At 40.9% G+C, this 12,530-nt stretch overlaps 1 protein-coding gene across 1 annotated transcript in view; it reads left to right on the top strand.

The window, feature by feature from the left end:
• Positions 1 to 12,530, top strand: part of mapk1 (mitogen-activated protein kinase 1) — a 103,234-nt gene that overhangs the window by 73,812 nt on the left and 16,892 nt on the right. The gene's annotated exons all lie outside the window — the stretch shown is intronic.

The following is a 12,530-nucleotide window of genomic DNA, read 5'->3' as shown; positions in this document are numbered from 1 at the left end:
TGCTTGTAATACAAAACATAAAGTAAGCTTTGAGGAAGAGGCATGGAAATGGGTTTAGACAAGTGAATGGCAGCAACAGTATAACAAGGGGAAGCTTGGGAGTTTTCAGTTTGAGAGGAAGTGTAGAAAAGAAGAATCTTTTTAAATGGTCCAAAGTCACTAAATGTTCAGAGGATTTGGGTATCATTTTACTTGCATGTTAACCTTTATTGCAGTGGTTAGAGTACAAAAATAAGCAAATACTGGCACAGTTGCACAGGTCTTTGGAGCCATACCTAAAGTACTGCACACAAGTTTCACCAGAGATGAAGAACAAAAATAAAACTTGCCTTGGAGGTGGGTGAAATAAAAACTCACCATACTAATTCCTGGTAACGGATATTTATGCTAATGAGGAAAGACTGCATAGAATGGACTTGTATTTTTGGGATTTTAGAATATTGAGGTGTGGTGATTGAACCGTACAAGCTTCTGAAGAGGTTTGGTAGATGCTGAGGTGGGCTGTCGAGAGATTGAGCATAACCTCAAAGCAAGGGAATATCTATTTCAGCTGCAAGGGAATGCCTAATTCAGCCATCATAAATGATTAAGTGGCTTCTATCTCATTATTTGTTATTCTGATTGCATGGCACTAAAATGGTATATACATTTTAGTTTGTTTTTTTACAAAATTTGATTTTTAAGTAATAACAGAGCTTAATGTGCCCCGACTAAAGAAAATGTATAATGAAAACCTCTCTGGTTTCTTTCAAAAAATACCAAAAGAACAGCAGATGCTGTAAATCGGAAACAAAAACAAACCTGCTAGAAAAGCTCAAGATAATAAAATGTGAGGCTGGATGAACACAGGCCAAGCAGCATCTCAGGAGCACAGCTTTTGTGCTCCTGAGATGCTGCTTGGCCTGCTGTGTTCATCCAGCCTCACATTTTATTATCTTGGAATTCTCCAGCATCTGCAGTTCCCATTATCTCTGCTAGAAAAGCTCAGCAGGTCTGGCATTGTCTGTGGAGGACAAAACAGTTAACGTTTCGGATCTGGTGACCTTTCCTCAGAATCTCTGGTTTCTTGCCATTTTGGGCCTGATTTTGGCCAATTCTGACCCATTCTAGCCAAGGAATTTACAAGTGGTAATTAGTTTGCAATGTTTAGACCATAAAGTTCACCTTTTTCGTACATTAGTTTAGATCAGATTGAGACAAATTCACGCTTTAACAAGCAAATTATTTGTTCAGATTTTAACCCTAATCCTCTGCAAAAGGCATTTTCTGGCCCACCTGTGGGAGTTATTTAGCTTCACCATATGTGATACGTTTACATAAACAAGTTAGTACACAAATTAATGTCCTTTAAAAATAGAGGGGACTTCTGAATGCAAAATTAGAATGATCCAAATCATGCAATGATTAAGGATTTATTTTAATTAACTGGTTTCATATCCAATTAAGATTGTCAATTAAGTGTGCAATTATCTCCCCATCTTCCCTCCACCCCCACATGATTATCAGAAGGTGAGCTTTGCAGATGTGCAATTTCAAAGGATTTGCAATTGAATAGGGTAAGTAGCTGTAAGTAAATAATCCTGCTCCTTTGTATTTCCATTTATAAATGCTACTCAATGTTCGGAATGCACCTTAACTCAGACATCCTCATTGTATTTGCTGCAGAGATAGTAGGAACTGCTGATGCTAGAGAATCTGAGATAAAACTGTGTGAAGCTGGATAAACACAACAGGCCAAGCAGCATCAGAGGAGCAGGAAAGCTGACGTTTTGGGCCGGGACCCCCCTCCAGAAATGGGGGAGGGGAAGGGGGTTCTGAAATAAATAGGGATAGAATCCTTGACCTGTCTGTCCTCCCTGAACTGACCTATCTCCTCCTTACCTCTCCACCTACATTCACCTTTACTGGCTCCATCCCTGCTTCTACGACCAGTTTGTCTCCCCTCCACCTATCCTCTCCTCTACCCAAATTCTACCTGCCTTCCCATCTCTCCCGACATGCCCATCCTGGGCTTCCTGCATTGCCACAATGACACCACCCGAAAGCTGCAGGAACAGCATCTCATGTCGCTTCGGAACCCTGCAGCCCAATGGTATCAATGTGGACTTTGCAAGCTTCAAAATCTCCCCTCTCCTGACTGCATCCCAAAACCAGCCCAGCTAGTCCCTGCCTCCCTAACCATTCTTCCCACCTCAAGCTTTACTCCCATCTCCTACCCACCAACCTCTTCCCGCCTCCTTGACCTGTCAGTTCTCCCTGGACCGACCTATCCCCTCCCTAACTACCCCCCCCACATTCACCTTCACTGGCTCCAAACCTGCCTCTTTGAGATAATAGAAACTGCAAATGCTGGAGAATCAGATAAGGTGGTGTGGAGCTGGATGAACACAGGCCAAGCAGCACCCTAGGAGCAGGAAAGCTGACGTTGATGAAGGGTCTAGGCCTGAAACATCAGCTTTCCTGCTCCTATGTTCCTACGGGCCTGCTGTGTTCATCCAGCTCCTCACCTTGTATTCCTGCTTCTTTTATTGTCTGTGTGTCCTCTCCACCTATCATCTTATCCATCTTCTATCTGCTTCCCCTTCTCTCCCTACATATTTCAGAATCCCCTTTCCCCTCCCCCATTTCTCGAACGGCCTTGACCTGCAACGTCAGCTTTCCTGCTCCTCTGCTGCTTGGCCTGCTGTGTTCATTCGGCTCTACAGTGTTATCTCTTTCTTCAAACATTGCTAGTTTAAAAACCAAACTATTCTTTGCTTTTTACGAGTGTTTCTCTCTCAACATGCTTGTGTTCATTTTTCAATAAAGTGTAATAAAATCCAAAATAGCAGGAAGATCAGAATATTATTCCATGGATCACAGCTTATTTTCTAAAGCCTGGAATTTGATTACACTCTCTTCCAAGTTTCACGTACTTTCTTAATCATTAGCGGGACATTACAATTAGTTTTAAATAATATCTTGCATTAGGGGATTGTATTTTTAACTTTCAATTTTTGGTATGATCTATAATTTCATAGAGACTTTTAATGTTGAATTCACTCATAAGCCAGCTATCCTGCATTTGAGCTGAAAGCACTGCCTAGTATGTTCGTTCTTATCTGTCTAATGCTATGCTGTCTGTGTAATTAACCACATGATTTCTGCTGTTAGTGTCATCAAGTGGCAGACTGCAGTGGTATTAAGCAGTTATGAATGCTACATAATACAGTTACTTGTGTGAGTAGAGAAGTTTTTGGCCGTAGGGATGTAATTTGAGTCCATCTGTAATGTCGGTGGACTTGTCTGCTTTTGACTACTTGCCCTAATTAAGATGGTTCATTTGTTGATTTCTTGACAAGTTCAGATTCTCAACAAATTTTCCTTCCCTTAGTCTGAAGAAAATAAATATGCCTGAAGGTTTACATTCATTTTACTGCGGTACAATTCGGCTTCAAATTGGACTTGACTTGAATAGGTACTGAGAAGTTGTTCAGTTCTAGACTCTACAAGGAGTAAACTAAGATTAGGGGCTAGCCGCTTAGACTGGAAAGAAATACAGCCAAGGCCAACATGAATTGATTTTAGGCAAAATCAAAGGAAGCAAGATGGGTGGAAAGGGGAAGAATCCACTTTGATTTAGTGGCCAAGCAGGATTATGCCGTTATACGGTGTGGTCTTCTATTTCTTATGATCCCGTGAGAACAAGTGCACAAGAATTCCTGAAGCCATGATTCAAGCTTGCAACATTTTAATTGGATAATTTTGCTTCACGTGAAATCTCCTTTTTTGACAGGCAGAGAGCATTTTATTATATTATTTGATTTCATTTTAATGGTTCATGGTGCACTTGCATTAAAATGTATCTAACGTTTTCGTGGTGCGTGATTAAATATCATATGCTCAAGCCATTGGAATATGTGCTGTTGAATAGAGGGGAGCTCTCAGTGCTAATGTCTAACTGTAGAGTCATTACTCATTCCCTCTGCTGTCTCTGATAACTAATTCTGCAAATTTTCATTTCTCATTTGAATTGGGCAGGCATCCTGTCTAGTTGATGTACTGTTAAATTGCAAAAGCAATGAGTTTATTTGGCTCTTATGAATTGGAGAATATAATTATATCATTTTTGCTTTGAGTTACCTTCAAAGGAATTTGATACTGGATGAATTACAGTCAAGGAGCAATTCACTGAGGTTTATGGAGAAGTTGAAGTCAAATGTAGTTCACCTTGCCATTTAACTGTTTTGTGGATCACCTTATGTTGAAGAACAAGCATTTGTTACTTTGACATTGGTAAAAATGCCTCTTATTGTAGGTGTAATATTCACTTAGCTATTTAAATTTGATTAGTTTATAATGTGAGCCACAGGTAAGTTGTGTTTATGCTCTTGTCTCAAAAGTTTGGGGAGCATATTATGTTTACAATATATTAATGGAGGAAGGAAGAAAATATGCTGTAGTTGTAATTGCAGGTGACACAAAAGTAGATGGAAAGCAGTTTGAGGGGGATAGAAATGTTTCTATAAACTGTTTCTGACCCCCTTGAAGAGTCAACATTCCTGATAACTGGGCAAAATGTTAGCAAATGGAATATAATATGGAAAAATGTGGAGGAGTTTATTTTGGAGTGGAGAAAAATTGTAGAAAGCTGAAGCACGTATTTAGGGGTACTTGTGCAAAAGTCACAAAACTAGCATATGGTTGCAGCAGGTAGTCAGGAGTATGTTGACCCTTTTCAAGGGGGTTTAAGTAGAAGAGTAAGAAAGTCTTACTACAGTTGTGTGAAGGGCTGATGGAAACATATCTGGAGTACTGTGAACAGTTTTTTGGCTTCATTATTTAAGGAGAGACATAATTTTGTTGGAGACGGTTAAGAGCAGATTCAGTAGGATGTTCCCCACCCCAGTATGGAGGGATTGTTTTATGAGCAAATGTTAAACCGATTGGGATTATACTCACTGGAGTTTAAAAGAATGAGAGGTGATCTCATTGAAGCATATAGGATTCTTAAGGGACTTGATGGGCAAATGCTGAGAGGATGTTTCCCTTCATAGGAAAGTGTAGGACCACAGGGCTTAGGATAAAGAATAAACAAAGCTCAGAATAAAGAGGGCCAATTTTAAGGCAGGGATCAGGAGAAATTTCTTAAGGTTGAGTGTATTTGGAACTCCTCGCTACAGAGAGCTGTAGGGGTGGTGCCCTTGTGTACTTTTAAGGCTGAGATAGGTTCTTGACCAATAAGGGTCATGGGGAAGGGGCAGGCAAGTGGCCATGAGGAATGTTTAATCAGCCGTGATGTTGAATGGCAGAGCAGGCTCAAGCAGCTGAACAACTTACTCCTTTCCTATTTATTCTGGATTTAGTGTGGAATTAGAGTATAGAAGTGAGAATGTTCTTGCTTGATCTTTCGAATCTGTTTATATTTTGGGCAGGAACGATTTCCAGTTTGTTGTGGTGGTTCGAAGTCCATATCTGGGCTTTAGTGACAGAGTGTCCACAGTTCATCTTGAATTTATTATTTGTTCTTGGGATTTGGTTCTTGATAGTTGGACCAGCATTTATTGTCCATCCCGAGTTGCCTTAGTGTGATGGTGAGCTGCCATCTTGAGTTATTGCAGACTGCTTGGTGAAGGTAGACTGACTATGCTGTTAGGGGCTGCCATTTTGAACAACTGCAGAGTGTGATGTAGGTACACCCACAATGTTATTAGAGAAGGGTTTCCTGGCTTTTGACTCAGCAATACTGAAGGAACACCAATTATATTTCCAAATCATGTGCAGCTTTATCAGGAACTTGCAGTTGGGGCCTGTTGTATCTGTTGCCCTTGCCCATCTAGATGGCAGTGATTTGAGGGACTCGAAGGTGCTAACGGAGGAACTTTGTTGAATTTTTGCAATGTATCTTGTAAGCAGTACACGCTGATACTGAGTGATGGAAGAGGGAGTGATTGGCTCCACATTCGCAATCCTTCAGTTGGTATGCTTTGTTCTTGGTGGTGTCGAGCTACCCATCCAGGCTAGTGGAGAATATTACATGACAGTCCTGATTGTGCCTTGGTGGTGGACAGACTTTGAGCAGACAGGAGGTCAGTTTCTAATGCAGAATGTGTGGCCTTTTGATTTGTCCTTGCACCATATTGATATTGTTGGTTGCAGTTCTGAGGAAGGCTCACTGGACCCGAAATGTTAACTCTGTTTTCTCCTTCATAGATGCTGCCAGACATGCTGAGATTTTCCAGCAACTTTGTTTTTGTTCCTGATTTACAGCATCCGCAGTTCTTTTGGTTTATATTGATATTGTTGGACTAGCTTAGTTTATGGTCAGTGGTAACCTCCAGGATGTTGGGGAATTCAGTTATGATAATGCCATCAACTGCCCTAAGGTGATAGTTAGAATCTGTCAGAGATAGTCAGTCATTGCAAGAGTTACTTACTACTTGTCAGATATGGATATTGTTCAGATCTTAGTTATTTAGACACGTTTCAGTAACCGAGTTGGTGTGAATGTTGTGCACTTCTCAGTGAACATGTCCACATTTGACCTGATTATGGAGGGTAGATCAGTGATTGAGTAGCCGAAGATGGTTGGACCAAGGACAATATTCTGGTGAACATATGCAATTTTCTCAAAAGGCATTCTGATGAGCACATAATTGAGAGATATGCAAACTTATGGTTTATGATGCTAAGTACATGGCCCATACTTCCCAATGATTGGATTATATCCATATGGCACATCCCTTTATCTGTTCCCAAAAAGAGTACGACTGAAGTCAACCAGCGTGAGCTTGCAGAACTCAAGTGTCTAATATTAATGACTTCAGACTGAACAGCACTTAGTCAACAATTCTGAGTGTATTGAAAATGCACTAGCAGCCAGTTTGAGCTTCTACTGTGTCTCACCTAAACTCAAAGGCTATATATACTTATTACCCAATCCTCCACAGGAAAAAGGAATTTGAAGCACTGTACTCTTTTAATTAAAAGCTTGGGGCTCACAGTTCCTTGGTGAATTCAGCATACATTGGTTTAAACAGAGATGATTTGCTGCCTTTAAAATTTAAACAAAAGATTGGGAGTAACTGTTCCCAGATGAGAGTTTTAGTAGGCAATCTAAAGTAGGGCAAAAATAGCAATGTTACAGATTAGCATACATGTAAAAGGAAAAGTAGATTGTTCAGCCCATTGGGTCTGCTGCACCAGTCAGATGGTGGCTGCTCGGATAATCCTAACCTCTACTTTCTTGCCTTTTTCCAGAATCTTGATTTCCTTGCTGATTTTAAAAAAAAATCTGTCTCCACCTTGAATGTACTTAATGCCTCAGCCTCAACAGTCCTCTGCAATAAAGAATCCCACAGATTCACAACACAGAACAATACAGCGCAGAATAGGCCCTTCAGCCCTCACTGTCGTGCTGACCTGTGAACTAATCTAAGCCCATCCCCCTACACTATCCCATCATCCATATGCTTATCAAAGGACTGTTTAAATGCCCCTAATGTGGCTGAGTTAATTACATTGGCAGGCAGGGCGTTCCATGCCCTTACCACTCTGAGTAAAGAACCTGCCTCTGACACCTATCTTAAATCTATCACCCTTCAATTTGTAGCTATGCCCCCTTGTACAAGCTGAAGTCATCATCCTCAGAAACAGACTCTCACTGACCACCCTATCTAATCCTCTGATCATCTTGTATGTCTCTATTAAATCCCCTCTTGGCCACCTTCTCTCCAATGAGAAGAGACCCAAGTCCCTTAGCCTTTCTTCATAGGGTCTGCGCTCCAGACCAGGCAACATCCTGGTAAATCTCCTCTGCACCTTTTCCAATGCTTTACATCCTTCCTGTAATTGGGTGACCAGAACTGTATGCAGTATTCCACATGAGGCCATACTAGCGTTTTGTACAATTGCATCATGACATCATGGCTCTGGAATTCAATCCCTCTACCAATAAAAACCTAACACACAGTGCTGTTAAGGCAGCTTACGATCAACCTGGGTGGTAACTTTCAGGGATCTATGTACATGGACACCAAGATCCTTCTGCACATCTACACTACCAAGAATCTTTACATTGACCTGGTATTCTGCCTTCCTATTATTCCTCCCAAAGTGAATCACCTCACATTTATCTGTATTAAACTCCATTTGCCACCTATCGGCCCAATTCTGCAGTTTATCCAAGTCTCCCTGCAACATTCTTCCACACTGTCCACCACTCCACCGACTTGTCATCTGCAAACTTACTAACCCATCTACCAATGCCTGTGTCCAAGTCATTTATAAAAATGGCAAACAGCAGTGGTCCCAAAACAGATCCTTGAGGCACACCACTAGTGACCGGACTCCAAGCTGAATATTTTCCATCAACCACCACTCGTTGCCTTCTTACTGAAAGCCAGTTTCTAAACCAAACTGCTAAATCTATCTCCCTCAATCCAGTGCCCCTCTATTTTCTCCAATAGCCTACCATGTGGAACCTTATCAAAGGCTTTACTGAAGTCCACGTACACCATGTCAACTGCCCTACCTTCATCCACATGCTTGGTCACCTTCTCAAAAAAACTCAGAGGTTTGAGACACAACCTGCCCTTGACAAATCCATGCTGACTATCTCCAATCAAATTGTTGCTTGCTAGATGATTATAAATCCTATCTATCTCTTATAATCCTTCCCAAAATTTTTTCTACAACAGACGTAAAGCTCACAGGTCTATAATTACCTGAGTCATCCCTACTGCCCTTCTTGAACAAGGGCAGAACATTTGCAATCCTCCAGTTCTCTGGTACTAAACCTGTAGACAATGAGGACTCAAAGATCCAGGCCAAAGGCTCTGCCACCACCTCCCTAGCTTCCCAGACAATCCTCGGAAAAATCCCATCTGGCCCAGGGGATTTATCTACTTTCACACCTTCTAGAATTGATAACACCTCCTCCTTACTAACCTTAATCCTTTCAATTCTAGTAGCTTGTAACTCGGTCATCTTCTCTGCAATATTCTCCTGTTCCTCAGTGAAAACCGATGATAAATGATCATTTAGCACCTCTCCAATCTCCACAGTGTCCACACACAACTTCCCACTTCTGTCTGAGGACTGAGTATGTACTCGATGGAGCTTAGAAAGATGAAAGGGGGCATCTAGTTGAAACTTACAGAATGCTGAAAGGCAGATTAGAGTGGACATTCGAGGATATTTCCATTAGTAGCAGAGACGAGGACCTGAGGGCACAGCCACAGAGTAAAATAAAGGGAAGACCGTTGACAATGGAGATGAAGAGGAATATATTGAACCAGAGTGGTGAATCTTGTGGAAATCATTGCCACAGAAGGTTGTGGAGGCCAGGTCATTAATTGCATTTAAGACAGCTATAGATAGGGAATCAAAGGCTACTGGGAGAAGGCAAGAGAATGGGATTGAGAAACATATCAGCCATAACTGAAAGGCGGAGGAGACTCAATGGGCCTGAATGGCCTAATCTCTGCTCCTATGTCTTATGGCCAAATGGCTGTACTTGTATTCCTGTTGTAGAATCTTAAATTTGTGCCTTTTGGTTCTCACTCAATAGGAATAACCCATTCCACCTACTGTCCATATGCTTCTTGATTTTTAACACCTCTTAGAATTTCTCCTTCCAATTTTCACTTCTGCTGGACAAACACACACTCGATCTATCCATTTAAGTAATTTAACTAATCTCTGGAACCATTCTTAAATGTTTTATGCATTCTCTGTAATGTTTTCTGAATTGTGCTCTCAAACTGCCCATCACCTTCAAGACTTATTTTAATGCATGTCCAGGACCCTCTGCTCACGTGATTGAAATTAGACTCAGCTCATTTTGATTTCCCTCTGGAAGGTAACTGAATAATTTATTCTAATTTTTGCGAACTTCCTTTATTGCCCAGTTTAATTTGAGGAATGGCCAATTCAGAAACATCTGAACTTGGCTCTTCCCTCTGTAACCAGTAATATATTCTCCTTTTGCCTTCCTCACACTCCAAATTATCTTTTGAACATATTCACAAGAAGAGATTACTTTCTGTCTGGATTTCTTATCAAATAATTCACCTCACTGTTTTCTTTTGATTTTGATAAAGCCCATTAATCCTTGCCTTTTGAAGGTTCACCTGCCACTGGGACTAACATTTTATTCTCACTGGACAAATTACAAGTTTTTGATCTCTAATCTGCTCCCTGTTTTGTCACATGCTGTGCTACTTTCCAGTGCTATCAAGCCAACTCACCACTGTGTAATTTTTCTCTGAAATTTTTACGTTGTCCAAAAGGTCTAATTCTGAACAGACCCATTAATTTCTCTTTAATTATTTTCAGTAGTCCTGTCACTCATGCCCTAAAATCACTAAACTGGACTGAATTCTTTTGGATACTGGATTGGCATTGAGTGATTGAATTACTCAGTGCAGAAATTCTAGCCTTTGATTTGCTGTTACAGGCACAGCATTTATATTGGGACAGCTCAGTTTCTGGTCAGTGGTACCCCCCAGGATGTTGATAGTGATAGATTCAGCGATGGTAATGCCATTCAGTGTCATAGGGAGATAATTAAATCTTTCTCTTGGAAGCGGTCATTGTCCGGCACTCATGTGACGTAAGTATTACTTGCTTCGATGAACCCAAATCTGGGAATTTTCTAGACTTTGTGCATTAACATCATGGACTGTTTCAGTGTCTGAGTTGCAAGTGACATTCTTGGAAAGCATACCATTGATGAAACAGCTAATGATGCCCTGGGACTGAAATGATTGACTTCCAACCATAGCCATCTTCTATTTTGTTAAGCATGCTCCAATGCTGGAGACCTACTCCCTTAATTCATATGACTTGAGTTCTGCTAGGGCTCCTTGAAGCCATACTCCTGTCAAAGATTGTCCCATGCTGAAGTTCACCTTTTCAGTCCACGTTTGGCCCAAGTCTCGAGTGAGGCGTGCGGAGAATCAATTGGGAAACATCATTCAGCTATTGCAGCATATGTTTACCAAATTCAGATTGATATTGATGCAAATCCAGGATTAAATTTGCAATACCGCAACAGTGATATGCAAATCTTCACATCTACATGACTGCCTTCTAGACTTGTGGGATGTCTCGTGTCAGTTTCATGCCATGTTGACTGCGCCCCCCCCCATGCCCGTATAGTGTCCCAAATCATCTCGGGCATAGGAACTAGCCTATTAACAAGTTGTCTTGTACTGAGTGGCATTTGAGAGCAAGAGCCTAGTGTTTTGTGACGAAATTTGACTCTTGAACCAACATAGGAAAATGGCAAAGCAGAAAAAATACTAAATGATGCTGTAAAAAAGAAGTGTGCTGTATGAGAATGTGGGAAAATTTTATTTGTTTCTCCAATGCATGGTGACATAGGGCAAATGTTCAGCAGGGCACCATCTCAACATGTGGTTTGGACAAACCTAATTTTATTCTTTACTTATTATCAATTGAAGGATGTCTGTAGCCTTATGAAAATAAATTTGGATTTATTTTTGACTTTGATCTATTGGGCCAGAATTTTCCTGGCTGGTCCCTGTTAAATGAGTGCTGATTTGGAATGCTGCTGCATCAGTAATTTAATTGCTAGGTTGATTATAAATTAAGTTTTCTAAAAGATTGCTGTGGTTGGGTTTAAGACTTCAGATTTCTCCGTTCTGTCTGTGGTTCAACATTGCCAGATACAGCAGCTAATTCAGTGCAGTCCTGAGGGTGACCATTTAGTTTAATTTCAACTGTATTTGGGCAACTGCACTCAGTCTGGGAGTAATTTCCCAATTGGTGAGCAAACAGTGATATCAGTTAAGACTGAAAACTCCTCTCAATGCCTCCTGGGCTGCTTGTCTCTATTTTAGACTTGTGGGATGTCTCGTGTCAGTTTCACACGTTTATTAGCACAAAATTGTGGTGTTGAAGATGATCAATGGTTTTTGTGGCTGCAATTATTTTCAATGCAGTGACCAATCATGTGTTTCAGTACTGTGTCCCAGCAGTTGCTGAGAACAAAGGTTCTCCTGTGATGTATGTTTGTGTTTTGAAGCCCAAAGTGCAAGGTTTTGGAAATGACACTTATTTTGTGTTGTCAAGACCTGAGTTGGATTTCTAGGATTGTAACACTTGTTTTTGATTCTTCTCAAAAAAAGACCCATTTTTAGCAGATAGGTATCACATCAGGTGACATTTCGTACTGACACTAACAATCTCTACCTGCTTGAGTCAAACAGTCACTCTGATGAAGGGTCTAGGCCCGAAACGTCAGCTTTTGTGCTCCTGAGATGCTGCTTGGCCTGCTGTGTTTATCCAGCCTCACATTTTATTATCTTGGAATCTCCAGCATCTGCAGTTCCCATTATCTCTGACACTCTGCTTCCTACGCTGTCTTTGCTGAATACCTGTGTTAGATAAAATTCCCTGCATAGTTTGTGGCTCATGCTTATTAAAAATTCTGTCCATTATTTCCGTGATTACCTCCAAACAAAATAAGAGATCTGATAAAGGACTGCTACAATTTTTTTCCCCACAATGCACAACACATTATG

Source organism: Stegostoma tigrinum, chromosome 26 (genome assembly GCF_030684315.1).
Source record: "Stegostoma tigrinum isolate sSteTig4 chromosome 26, sSteTig4.hap1, whole genome shotgun sequence".
In the NCBI taxonomy this organism is placed as follows: domain Eukaryota; kingdom Metazoa; phylum Chordata; class Chondrichthyes; order Orectolobiformes; family Stegostomatidae; genus Stegostoma; species Stegostoma tigrinum.
Note: the sequence above shows the minus strand (reverse complement) of the source record. Positions and strands in the feature narration are given on the sequence as shown.